Source organism: Canis lupus, chromosome 5 (assembly GCF_048164855.1).
Source record: "Canis lupus baileyi chromosome 5, mCanLup2.hap1, whole genome shotgun sequence".
Classification (NCBI taxonomy): domain Eukaryota; kingdom Metazoa; phylum Chordata; class Mammalia; order Carnivora; family Canidae; genus Canis; species Canis lupus.
In genome coordinates this window covers 29,797,997-29,811,981 of record NC_132842.1, presented here as the reverse complement: position 1 = coordinate 29,811,981, position 13,985 = coordinate 29,797,997, and the positions used below count along the sequence as shown (strand labels likewise).

The 13,985-nt window shown below is 45.7% G+C and overlaps 1 long non-coding RNA gene across 1 annotated transcript in view; it reads left to right on the top strand.

Moving 5' to 3' along the window:
* The window catches only part of LOC140633408 (uncharacterized), a 45,883-nt gene extending 32,533 nt beyond the window's left edge, over window positions 1–13,350 (top strand). The window contains exon 8 of the long non-coding RNA XR_012031017.1: window positions 9,505–13,350. This is a non-coding gene — a long non-coding RNA (uncharacterized lncRNA). The remainder of the gene's footprint in view (window positions 1–9,504) is intronic.
* Window positions 13,351–13,985: the final 635 nt, after the last annotated feature.

Here is a 13,985-nt window from a genome sequence, read left to right as displayed (position 1 = left end):
GACATTTAGCCCCATTGGGTCTATAAGAGGATCATTGTCTCTGTAATGCCATCCCCTTGACACACAAAAACAATAAGATGTGGCATCATTTTTTGCTAAAGTAGAAGCCATGGCAGGAGATTTTTTCTCTCTTTTTCATTTTCCTTATGATAATGAAAATAGGATATTTAACTTGGTATTACCAAGTACTTTCATTTATCCCTCAAAACAACGTTGCAAGATAGGTATTGCCATCAGTATTGGTCAGGGTTCTCCAGAGGAACAGAACCAATAGAGTGTGTGTGTGTGTGTGTGTGTGTGTGTATTTCAGTCCAAAATCTGAAGACAGGGGGTATAGCTCAGGGGTAGAGCATTTGACTGCAAAATCTGAAGAGAGAAGCTGGCAAGCTAGAGACTCAGGAAAAAAGCTGCAGTTTGAGTTCAAAGCTCAACTTCAAGACAATCAGGAAGAGCTGATTTTGTAGATGAAGTCTGAAGGCTGTGTGCTGGAGAATTTCCTCTTGCTTAGGGGAGGTCCGTGTTTTGTTCTATTCAAGCCTTCAACCTATTGGATGAGACGCACCCACTATGGAGGGCCATATGCTTTACTCAAAATCCATCATAAGTTAAGTCTTACTCAAAACCACCCTCACCAAACATCCGGAATCTTTGATCATACAAGTGAGCATCTTGGCCCAGACAAGCTGGCACATCAAAATTACTATCATACCACCCCTATCTTACCAGTTTGGTTAAAGAGAGAGCAAAGAAGTTAAATAACTTGCCCAAATTACCTGAGTAGAGGCCAGTATAACAGGGGCTCAAACCCAAGACTTTGGCTTCATATGTCTCTGCACACATCATTAAATGTCAGAGTGACAGCTGCTAATGATCCTGACATAGATCATGGAGCCCCACCAGCGCTCCAGGCTTCTACAGGCAGGAAGATGTGTTGGCCAAGGGCCTTCTCTATAACCACCTTTTCTGGACATTACCTTCTCTGAATTCCTGGGTGCTTTTCTTTTTTTTATTTTATTTTTTTAAGATTTAGTTATTTATTTGAGAGAGAGGGGGAGAGTCAGAGGGAAAGAATCCCCAAGCAGACTGCCAACTGAGCACAGAACCCCATGCAGGGCTCCATCACATGACCCATGAGATCATGACCTGATCCGAAACCAAGTGCCAGACGCTCAACCAACTGAGCCACCCGGGCGCCCCTACTGTGTGCTTTCAAAGGGCTTGCCAATGAAATGAAGATTGTGAATTGAGATGTTTTCATGACAAATACCTGGAACCTAGTCCCACGGCCCCCTTCACTATTATTTTGATCAGAAAAAGAAAAAAATGTTATAATTCCTTAGTTGTGTTTCCATCACACAATTGCTCTTAGCTCAACCCTGGTGGTAAATACTACAATCCTCAATTCCCTGTGTGAAAACTCAGGTTCATGTCAGGCTTTAGCGATCCACTCACACTTAAAGAGTTAGTGAGTGAGACAGCTAAGGCCTACACCTTGGTCTGGAGTTCCTTTTCCTACAAAATGAGTGTCCTAGATCCCTGGCTCTCTCATGGTTTATCTGACACCTGAACTGTCATATCAGAGCAAAGACCCCTACCTCCCCTCAGTAAGCAGGAAAGCCGTTCCTAGCACATCAGAGGTGAGAAATTAGCTCTAGTCTGTTTTTTAAGCAGAGTGGTCATTTGCCAAGACGCTCTTCTGTTCAAACTTCCCCAAAAGATTCATTGACTTATCTGGGAACCAAAAGCAGATGCATAAGGCAGATATGAGTGTTTAATTGTGGTCAACTCCTGGGACTCTTGTGTTAACTGGACTTGCTTGGACTCCCTGCAGTTCCAGCTCCTCTGTATAGACTGAGTGGGTGAGGGTGATACAGATGGACCAGAAAATAACTTCTAAAATTGGCCATGGTGAGGATTGTTTGGTCCACCATGTAGCCTACATACAAAGCCTGCCTAGCCTATATTAGCTGCATATTGTGACTTGTACCGCACGGTGGGTCTTTCTGGGTTTCATGAACCATAGTCTGTAACTCAATTACCCTCCCTGTCAGCTATCCTCTCTCTTCCTCTTCCCCAAAGAATATAAAATGGCATTAAGATGCATCATGACAAGGTGGTGATTACTCCTAGTGTATACTTTAAGGAAGCTAGCTTTTTAGTGTTTCCTAAAGAGGGTGAATATGTTATCTATGCAGTTTGTGAGGGCCGGCCACTGATTGTTTGCTGCTGAGGGTGAGGCAACGATACTCTGATTCTAGTCTAGAAATCAATTCAAATTTTCTTGTCTGAGAACATGAAGGGCAGAGCTTTCAATGCTCTGCCAATACAGCCTATTTTTATTCAGGTCTCAAAGGTGAATAGAGTGTGGTTTCTTTAGATAGTTTTTTTTTTTTTTTTCAAGTGAAACTTACTGAAGAGATCTAGTTATTTCAAAGATTTTTGTGGATACATGTCTTTTCCTCGAGGTGTGACTTGGTCAGCATGGGCTGCCATAACAAAATACCATAGACTGGGTAGATTAAGCAAAGAAATTTATTTCTCATGGTTCTGGAAATGGGAAGTACAATATGGAGGTGCCAGCAGGGTATGTGTCTGGTTCGAATTCTGTCCTTGGGTTGCAGACAGTCACCTTCTCACTATGTCCTCACATGGTCTTTCCCTAGTGTGTGTGTACAGATGGAGGGAGAAAACAAGCTATCCTGTGTCTCCTCCTATAAGGACACTTGTCCCATCGTGGGAGCCCTACTGTCATGGCCTCATCTAAACCCATTTATCTCCCAAAGGTTCCACATTCAAGCACCATCACACTAGGGGTTAGTTTCAGCATTTGAATTTGGGGGCGGGACACACCTCAGGGGCTTTGGAGGGATTAAGCCCAATACTTTTAGGATCAGAATCCCTCAATCGTGTACCAGCTCCAGAGATCTCATCTGCCCTTTTTTTTTTTTAATTTTATTTATTTATTCATGAGACACAGAAAGAGAGGCAGAGACATGGGCAGAGGGAGAAGCAGGCTCCCTGAAAGTAGCCCGATGTGAGACTTGATCCCAGGACCCCAGGATCATGCCCTGAGCAGAAGGCAGACGCTCAGCCACTGAACCACCCAGGCGTCCCTGATCTTGTCTACCTTTGTGTCCTGTTGATCAGCTGGGACCATTGTTGCTTATTTCCCATTGGCTGGCTTAGTTGAGTTTCATCTTCAGTAGTTCTAGTTCTTTCTCATTTGTTCTCAGAAAGATGTTGTCAGGAGGCTCTTGTAGGAAGAAGCTGGTGGCTCACTATTATAAAATGTTTCTTTTACTAAGTCTTCACAGAAGTCTCTGATTAAACACACACAGGAGAATAGAATGTCCTGGCTCTGTTAACAATGATGAGAAAGAAGACATAGCTGGGCAGAGGAGAGCTGACTTGCTTAAATTCATACAGGGTGTATTGGAGAACGATCCGCTTTGGAGTAAGATGGACTCGGTTCTGCATTTTGGTGCCACTATTGAACAGTCTAATGATTTTAGGAAGGCTTCGTAATTATTCTGGATCAGATTCTCTTACATATAAAATGGGGATTTAAATACCGACCTGGTAGCACTATGAAGATTTGTCATTTTACATTACGTATCAAGCACAGAGTAGGCACCAAACATTGGTTAATTCTCATGGTCCTTCATCACAACTATAGGATTATCTCTTTTTCTGTGGGCTCTTAAAGAACTTCAAATTTCAATCAACCTTCCTTAGGCACTCATGTAATATTTGACATATATACTCAATGGAGAAGATAATTAGCAAACTCATGAACTGTGATTCCACTTTATCAACATGGTCAAGACCAGGGGCAGAGAGCTATAAGCCCTGGGCATCTTGGTGGCTCAGTGGTTGAGCATCTGCCTTTGGCTTAGGCCATGATCCAGGTCCTGGGATTGGGTCCCGCATCAGGCTCCCTGCAGGAAACCTGTTTCTCCTTCTGTCTATGTCTCTGCCTCTCTCTCTGAATCTTAGAAAGAAAGAAAGAAAGAAAGAAAGAAAGAAAGAAAGAAAGAAAGAAAGAAAAAGAAAGAAAGAAAGAAAGAAAATAAGAAAGAAAGCAAGCAAGCTATATGGTCCTTGAGCCCAATCCGGCTCACTGCTTGTTTTGGTAAATAAAGTTTTATCTGAACACAGTCACACTCACTCATTTACACATTGTCTACAGCTGCTTTTGTGCTACACAACAGGGTTAACTATATGTGATCAAGCCTCAGATATTTACTATTGCTCTTTTATAGAAAAAAAAAAAAGTGATCCCTGGTCTAGGGTAATTGTTTCCAATTTTGCCTGAAAGTATTGACTGACTGACTCCTTGAGTACAAGATTTGTATAATTTAAACAGCTTATTTCCTGTATGAATATCCCTAACAAAGGAAGAAGTTCCAGTTTCTAACTACTTTGAAAAGAAATCTAGAACCACATGTAAGTGTAAGGGATGCACCTAGTCGCTATTCTGGCAACCTTTGGGGAAATGCATTCTGTTGTGGTAAATAAACAGGCACTCAGTGTCCTAGCTCGATCGTAAGACCACTAGGAACAAACTGATGCATTTGGGTTTATTGATCTAATGCAATGAGAATGAGGCACTCTGGAGACTATCTCACCAAGAAAAAAATAAGAAAAAAAAGGGGGGGGCAACGATGGGAGTTCAGATAAAATTTGAATGAAGCAATGTTTTGATAGGCACAAGGCAAAGTAGCGTAGTGTTCGGATCAGTGTCAGGTCTGGCCTGCAAAGTGTTTCCGTGGAAACAATAACGTTAAGATAGCTATGGCATGTTGTGCTCTTATCTGAAGTTCTGCACCTGGTTTGTAAATTGTGACTGCCTCTCTGTGTCAAAAAAACGACTGGGTCCTCCAGACCAAAGCAGGGAGGTTTCACCCTTATTGGTACAATTTTGAACAGCAAAGGCTCTCCCAGTCTAGGATTTTAAGAGAACAGAGTTTCTCAGCGAGTAAAAAAAAAAGAAAAAAAAAAAAAGAAAAAAAAAGCAGTAGTCACTCAAAGAAGGAGTTGTTATGACTCGTGAGAGTTGCAGTATGTCCTTGGGAGAAATATTGTTTCCTGTTAACTTTGCAGCTGGCTCTGTTATTCTAGCCTGACGGATGGCCGGGCAGGTTTTTACTTTCTCGGTAGGGAATAATTTTTGCTTTTTCATCAGGAAGGTGATGATGGCAGGCGTGGAAGTTGCAGAGAAGGAGAAAGGAGAGCCAGATTGTGGGCTGGAACAAAGACAATGAGGAAGGAGGTAAATTCGAGGCAGATAACAGACCGAAGGGAGCTTCCCCAAGGCCTAGTGCAACGCCAGAGGAAATACTAGCCAACTTGAGTCATGGGTGCTGAGTACGCAAACGGATGGTGGTGGGGTGGCTGCGAGGGGTCACGAGCATAAAGGAGGAGTTCTAGTTTAACAACCCTTATATTATTAGTTACACTCTCACCCAGAATTTCATGATGCTCCTTTTAACATTTAGCCAGAAAAATGCAATGGGAGTGCCATTGGCCAAGCATCAAATGTATTATGGATTTTCTTTCTTAGACACTCCTAGGATAAAGTCAGGGTTAGTCTTCGTAGGGACAACCGTCGGCCAGAAACCACCCTTTATGGGTAGGATGGCATCTCCTGTGGTTTTAGAGAAGAGATTAGAAGCTAAGAATGACCCAGTTCCTGGAGGGGCAAGGCTTATTTTCTGACATGTTCGTAAGGGACAGGAAGTCTGAAATACTGCATCAGAAATGGTTCAGGAAATGAGCCCTGTCACAGGCTCTAGGCATGGAAACAGCAGAACTCAAACATGCTGTGTCTGTGACCCTCTTACTTCCTCTGCTTCACCCCGGGGAACCCAGAGAAACACAGCAGCACTCTCCCCAAGCGCCCAGCCTAAGTATCAACCTGGGTGCTCACTGTCACCTGCCAGCTCACAGGGTAGGGTCAGTGGGGAGAAAGAAGCTTCCCAAAACGTTCAATATTCACAGAGTCTCCACCTCTCAGGTCAGAGGCTTCGTGCCACCATCACAGATGGTTCGTAGCAAAATCTGCATTTCTCTGAAGCTCTCAAGCTTTCTTTACACGCTCACCTTTATGCAATCTCTGTTTTTCCTTTTTTTCTGTATCTTCTGCAGATCACTACTGGTATATAATATCTTAAGTTTCACATCCTCCTTTCAGCCTCCGATCTGTTTCCCTGCTCCTCCCTGATTGTCACCCTCCTGCCACGAAAGCTCTGAATCCTCAGTGGCATCACCTCAAGAGCCTAAGGACTATTACAGAAATTAACTCTGCCTCCATGTCTCTTTCCAAGGGGCAGGGGAGTGGGTATGATCAGGGAAACTGGAGCTGGACAGTAGTTAAAGCAGTAAAAACCAGATTTTTTCCCAGGAAGTATAGCAGTAACAAGGGGTCGGGAGGAAGAGACCTCAGTACAGAACCGGGTTCAGTTCTAAATAGCACGGACAGGTAGCCAAGGAGCGGGGTGGCATCTGTGGATGGGAACTCACCAAGAGATGTCAGGGAAAGGTGTGATGCCGGCTGAACAGTTGACAGGTTTCTTGCTAATAGCAGCTCAGGGTCATCAGACATCTATGCGATCAAGAATTCGGTCAGATACCATGGATCAGGTATGGAAGGTAAGGATTCTCTCTAGACTGACTTAGCAGGGTTCATGATAAATTGGCCTCTGCAGGTATGGCAAGGGGGAGGCATATTGGGGGGAAGAGCTTCAGGGAGTCTGACTCAAGTTTGCTTAGGGAGAGAGTCTTTGTCAGGGAGGGACCAGTCCCGTTCCAGAAAATGCAGGCACACAGAATTGAAGAGACATGGGCTGAGGAGGTCCTGAGTCACATGTCAACTGGGAAGATTTACCAGAGGGAGGCCGGCAGCAAGCTACCAGAAAGTGGAGGAAATGAGAGTCTGCTCTCCATGCACCAAGTCATCTTGCGCCGGAGGGTAGTGGGTGCCAGCACCTGGAGCCGGGTGAGGCCTGTGGGAGGGAGTTCACTTTGATTGGAATCAGCTGGGAGCAGAGAGTGAACCCCCGAGGTCCTCCAATGAAGGAAGAGGTGAGCTCGTGAAACTCAGTCCTATATGCTCAGCGGCATTGACCAGCTAAACATTGTTTGTAGTATCAGGCACATATAAGGAGAAGGGAAAATCCTAAAACTGACGGAAACTAGCACCAAACCAGAGAACAGCAAAATCCAGGACCAACAGCAGCATGGGTTTCTTAGGGACAAACACCACCAAGCAAACACCCTTGCCTGCTTCTCGAAAAGAAACGTCTGCATGCGCACACGCACGCGTACACACATGCACACACATCACCCAAACGGATGGTTAAGAGCAACACAGCAGATGTTACTTATTTTGACTTTACTAAAGCACTTGATAAAAATGTCTCATGAAATTTTACTTGCAAAACAAGTTCAAATTGGCTGGGATAGGAGAATTCCAATGCAGATTGAAAAACTGGCTCCCACACCACACACCAAAGGTAGTGGAAGTGATGTATAAATGGCAGCAGCTTTAGCTGCTGGAAGGTGTTTAGAAGACTATCCCAGGGGTTTCTGAGTTTATTAAAAATCTTTATCAATGAGTTGGAAGAGCCAGTCAACAGGATGTGCCCGAGTTCTGCCAAGAATACTAAATTAGCAAATGTTAGAAAAAGCACGGAAGATCGGGTCCTGTGCAGAGGGATAAACAGAGACGTTATGAGCGTGTACGAGGAGGAGGATGGAAGGAGCACAGGGAGATCCGCCTGGGAAATCTCAACATGTTGATCGGTAGAAGAGTAGGTTCTGGAATTACATGAAGGAGCCCACAGGGGTACCATAGTAGAGAAAGGCCCAGGAGGGCAATGGCACTGTACATGAGGTATAACGCGGCAAAGCTGTTTGGTGGCCGATAAAGGAGGACCCTGGTTTGTGGGGTCTGGAGTTTATAAAGTGTGGTGAGTCCTTTTTAAGAAAAAATTCAAGAAAAAACAAGTATTAATTTAAAATTAGGGACACAGGGGCACCTGGGTGGCTCAGTCGGTTAAGCATCTGCATTCGGCTCAGATCATGATCCCTGGGTCCTGAGGTTGAGTCCCACTTGGGCTTCTTGCTCAGCAGGGACCCTGATTCTCCCTCTGCCCCTCCTTACACCCCCACTTGTGCTCTCTCTCGGGTTCTCGATCTCTCTCTCAAATAAATAACATCTTGAAAAAAAATAGGACAGGACATTGAAAGTGACTGGAGTCCACGAGGCCCAAAAGCTGAAGCTCCCTGTGGGTCACAGGGATGCTGCCTGCTCCGTGTATACAGCTGGAGTCACTGGGGTGTGGGGGGGAGGGCGACGAGAGAGCAAGACTGGCCGGGGCTCAGGGCATGGCAGGTGTAGAGACCCGGTGGAGGAGGGAAGGGGGTGCTTTTGAGGAACTGAACGTTATTCCAATGCCTGCCTGGACTATGGGCTATGAGGTGGGAAAAGGCAAAATCCCAGGTGATGGCAGAAAGCAGGGGACCGTGAAAGCTGTGTGGAGAAGTGTTTACTTGATCCCGAGGGCAGAGGGACCACAGGGAGGGGGCTCGGAGGGGCAGTGCTGTCATGTGAGTGGAGTGTTACAGAGATGGCCAGGCTGCCGGATGGAAGGGGGGGTAAGAGAGGCATAGAGAGGTCTGCCTGGCCATCCCAGGGACCCGGAGGAGAGATGGGGGCTGATGGGGATCCAGGGGAGAGGGAAAAAGAGTGGATTCACTTGGGAAACACTTAAAAGCAAGAAATGTTGGGATTCGGTGTTCAAACTAAATGTAGGGGTAAGCAACAGGATGGAGTTTCCCTAAAATATCTATAATTCTTGCATTTGAAACTGGGTGCCATCTCTTAGAAGCTTGTTGCCAACCTCAGCTCACTGACGCAGGGGCGCTCATCGGGTGATGTACGTGAGAAGACAAGAGCCTTAGATCCCCATTTGGCTAAACAGGTAAAAAAAAACAAAAACAAAAACAAAACCTTGGTAGGCCATTGTAATTTTTTTTTCACGCTCAAAGATGTTTATTGCGACTCTGTCTGTCATTAGAAGGAATTAGGGCAGCGTGGACAAAGGAGGCCAACTTTGCACAGCGGAGCCCTGCAGCCCTTAATATGCAGAAGGCACGTCTGCAAGGGACGAGTTAGAATGTCATGTTGTCCATAATGGTCACAAGGTAAAATAGAAAGTTGTAGAAAGTGATGTAAAGTATGATGCAAAAAAATTTTTTTAAAGTGAGTGTCTGATGAGTATAGAAAAACTCATATGAAACTAGTAACGGTGGATACTTCAGGGTGATGGGATTAGGAGGCAAAGGGACGCTTTTAAAGGATATTGTCGTTTTGGTGAGACAGCTACATCAACACACCCATGTGTGTGAATATACATTAAATGGCCCTAGAAAGACTTAGAAAAAATCGAAATGCCCTACTCAGTTAAAAGTATTATTATTGTTATGTTGCCCACTCTTCAGATTGCTGCTGACTGGAGACCTGGAAATCACAGGAGAAACCACCTGGCTGAGGCTTTCCTCTGCCCTCTGGAAGCTTACATCTGTGGGGAATAGAAGACAGGCACATTCGAACCACCCGAAGCTGTAGACCAGCTATGCCATCCAGCAACTCTTTCTTATCAGGAATCGGCAGGACACGTTAAGAAAAGGGTAATTATTTATTAATGGTCACTTGAAACCTGGGGTTTCCTCGCATAATTTCAAAACACACAGGGCCATTTACTTTTAAGCGGTTTCCAGACTTTGATAGATTGAATATTCTTTTGTGCTGGCAAAGGCATAAATGCAGAGATGCTAACCAGAGTAACTATAGAAACTATACTACCCCAGCCCAGCCTCAGAAATCTCTGGACAATCATTCACATGAAGGAAACATCAAGGCGATAGAAAAACCATCTGGTCTCTACAGCGAGCACACTTGAACAGCTTGTAAAGGAAAAAAATTAAACCTCACAAAAAAAATCTGGCACATGATAAACACAAGATTTTTACGTTTATCAGCCAGTTGCTACAGACCAAGATCAATACACAAAGAGAAGAAGGACCATCAGAATCTAGTACCTCTGGCTGCAATGAAAAGATGAGCAGAAGAAACTTGAAATGGAAACTGATTATAGTTATACTGCCCCAAACACTGCTCGCAAGAAAGCTATTTATTTTCTTTACAGATGATGGGAAATCCAAACAGAATAAAATTATACAGGATGTTGCAAAGCAAAGCACTTCTTGGGGTGTTTCCACTTCAGATGGAAACAAAATGCAACCACAGCCCATGAGGGGAGTCTGTTCGGCTGTGATGTCAAAGGCAATTTTGCAGATTTGAAGGTGACGAACAATCCAAGGATGATTTCAACCCAAGCCTGTCCATGGAATAAGCGAAATTTCCAAGTAACCCTCAGCCCATCAGCGCAGATAGGGTCCTCCCTTAAGTATTTCCTCCTGCTTTGTTTCTCTGGGCTCACCTCTTGTGAGCTTTTCTGAGCTCAGAGTTAGACTTGGAGAAGCAGCATCCTGGTTCAAAGTGGGCTCAAGACTCTGGAATGGGGATGTGTGTGTGGGGGGTGCCAGACGGATGGTAACCCAGGTCGCTGGGATCCCCTGAAAACCAAGTTGAACCCTGCCAGCTGTCTCCACACCGTGTAAAGTAGTTGGTGGAGAGTTAAAATGATGTTTGGGGCAAAGTGATTCCCTCTCAAGCTTTAGCCCAGAGCTTAGCCTGCGGACGCTCCGTAGGGATTTGTCCACTGGCTGGGATTCCTGACCTGTGGTGTGGGAGACCACGCTTGACCCAGGTGAGCGAGATGCCACAGCAAGCAGAACACAGAGAGGATTTCTCGGGGATTCTGACTGTGTGGGTGGCCTGAGATGCCCAGTGGTTCTGGATGAACAAAGTGTTCAGTAGTCAGAAGCAAAAAAATAAGTAACCAAAACCAAGATGTTAGAACTCAACTCCGTACTGAAGATACGTCAAAGTCCTGCAGCCGAAGGCCACCAGGAGCATGTCTGTGGTTAAACAAGGGGGATTTATGACTAGTTGCAGTGAGAGAGAACGTACAGCTTGGGGACAGAGGGCATCTCAGTGTAAGACGTTGTTGGAAAGAAACTGTTACAGGATTTGGGCTCTGGTTGGGTAATTTGGGGGAGGGTGTAAGGAAACAGAGGTTTGCACTAAATAACTGGGAATTGTCAAAAAGCAGGAACAAGTCTGTAAGTGAGTATCTTAATAAATCTCATCCAGAGGCAGGGCACACTAGAGCCAAGATAAAGCAAGAATTGGTAAAGATGTGATAGCCACTTATTTAGTAAGATTGGAGGATTTGGGTATCTCGTGTGACCTGGGTCTGAGTGGATGCTCTGAGATTATTTATGTCCCTTGAGAGAATGCAAGGCTCAGTGGGAGCATCAGGCCAGATTGTGATAACACTGAAGATTCCACATAAGGTCACATCCATACACACATCAGGGAAGCTTCTTTTCTTTCTCAGATTTCACTGAAGAAGTCAAGCAAGGACATAGACACCTCCCGGGTCCCCAACTCACTGTTTCACCCTTGCTTTATTTCTGTCTGGTTAATGCAGACTGCCCCAAACTTAGACTCTTGTTAGCACCCCGCCACACACCCACGGTTCTGCGGGGTTGTTGGGTGATCCTCATGCCAGGACAGTGCTAGAGCAGGTCCCTCTGCACGCTGAAAGCCCATCTACTTCGAACGGCCCTTTGGTAACACACAGAAACATCAAAATGGATTCAAAATGGGTTTACCTGAACTAGAAAATAGAAGGATTTAAAGACTTGGGCAAGGGGATGCATGTTTGTTGAAGGTCCCATTGAGAACAGTTCAAGGAGACAAAAAACCTATTTCCAACAGAGCTACATGCACAGCTCCTCAAATATTAGATGCCAAGTAAGGTCATACGGCAGTTCACCTGGCACACACATTTGAACTCCAAAGTCAAGGGACACTGAAAGTAATGTTGGTTGGGAATATATTGGGCCGAAGAGTTTTGAGGACTTTAAGTGGGAGCCCACTAGGGGAAGGTGAGCACATCTGCACCAGCTCTGGAGTCAGAGGAGCGGCCCCCTCTGCATTCATATCCGTCCCTTGGAGGGGAAGAGGGAGTCCTCTGGGGTTGAAGGAGCTCAGTGTTAGCTTGTCCTTCCAGATGAAAGTTATCCCATCCCACCACCACATCACGGATGCTTGCCAAAGAGTCTCGACAACGAAGACGTTGATCTCCTGCTGAGCTGTAAAGTCTTAAATGGCAGAGAACATTCACTTCACCAGATTTGAGCACATGGCATTTATTGTCTACTGGGAAAATGAGGCTTTGAGAATTTAAATTAATTGGTCAAGGTCCCCCAGTTAGTGGGCAACAGCTGGAATTTAGGAAGAGCATCTTCTTTTTTTTTTTTTTTAAGATTTTATTTATTTATTCATTAGAGACACACACAGAGAGAGGCAGAGACATAGACAGAGGGAGAAGCAGGCTCCATGCAGGGATCCCGACGTGGGACTTGATCCCAGGACTCCAGGATCACGCCCTGGGCCGAAGGCAGGCACTAAACTGCTGAGCCACCCAGGGATCCCCAGGAAGAGCATCTTTTGATGTTAATGCCGAAGCAGTGTTCTTAACCAGAATCTATGTTATCTCCCAGCATGAAACAATATACATTAGACTGAATTTATGGAGTTCCCAGAATGGTCCTTGTCACCAGGATAGTCCTGGGGGTTTCCAGACCATCCACTTCACCAGGATAGTCCTGGGGGTTCCCAGACCATCCACCTCACCAGGATAGTCCTGGGGGTTCCCAGACCGTCCACCTCACCAGGATAGGCCTGGGGGTTCCCAGACGGTCCACCTCACCAGGATAGGCCTGGGGGTTCCCAGACCATCTACTTCACCAGGATAGTCCTGGGGGTTCCCAGAATGGTCCACCTCACCAGGGTAGTCCTGGGGGTTCCCAGAATGGTCCACCTCACCAGGATAGTCCTGGGGGTTCCTAGAACGGTCCACCTCACCAGGGTAGTTCTGGAGGTTCCCAGACTGTCTACCTCACCAGGATAGTCCTGGGGGTTCCCAGAATGGTCCACCTCACCAGGATAGGCCTGGGGGTTCCTAGAACGGTCCACCTCACCAGGGTAGTTCTGGAGGTTCCCAGACTGTCCACCTCACCAGGATAGTTCTGGAGGTTCCCAGACTGTCTACCTCACCAGGATAGTTCTGGGGGTTCCCAGAATTGTCCACCTCACCAGGATAGGCCTGGGGGTTTCCAGAATGGTCGACCTCACCAGGATAGTCCTGGGGAGACAGTGTGAGGCCAAGAGATGGGGGCAGGGGGGTGTGTTGGGGGCAGCAGGTTGTGTATCTGTCCTCTGCCTAAATGACTTCAGATGTCCTCCCATAAAAGAAGTGACATGTATTTCTCCAGCCTTGGGTCTGGGTCTGGGTCTGGGCACATGTCCTTCTTTGCCCAGTAGAATGGGAAGACAGCATTGGTGTGCCAGTTCCAAAACTACACCAAGGGCTCGTGCACTTCCATGTGCACGTTTGCACCTCTGCTGTCATAGTCATACGAAGGTGCTTTGGCCAGTTCACTGAAAGGGTGAGGGTCACGTGGAGCAGGGCCACCTCTGCCTGCACTCACCTAGATCAGCTGCCCTGCTGCCCTGCACATTCCTGAGAATAAATTATTGTTTTAAACCATTATATTTTGGGGGGTTTTGCTATTCTGTATCTTTGTGGCAAATACAAAATATGTTTGAATTATATGATATGGGCTTCAAAGCAACGTCTGTCATTAACTTTGGCCCTTTTTAAGCTTTCTAAGCCATAGTGTTTATCATAAAGGATAGGAAAATAGGAACTCCAACCCATGAAAGGTTTTGTATTTCTCTGTGATGAATGAATGAGACAATGGGGGTAAAATGCTTAGTGTGGCCC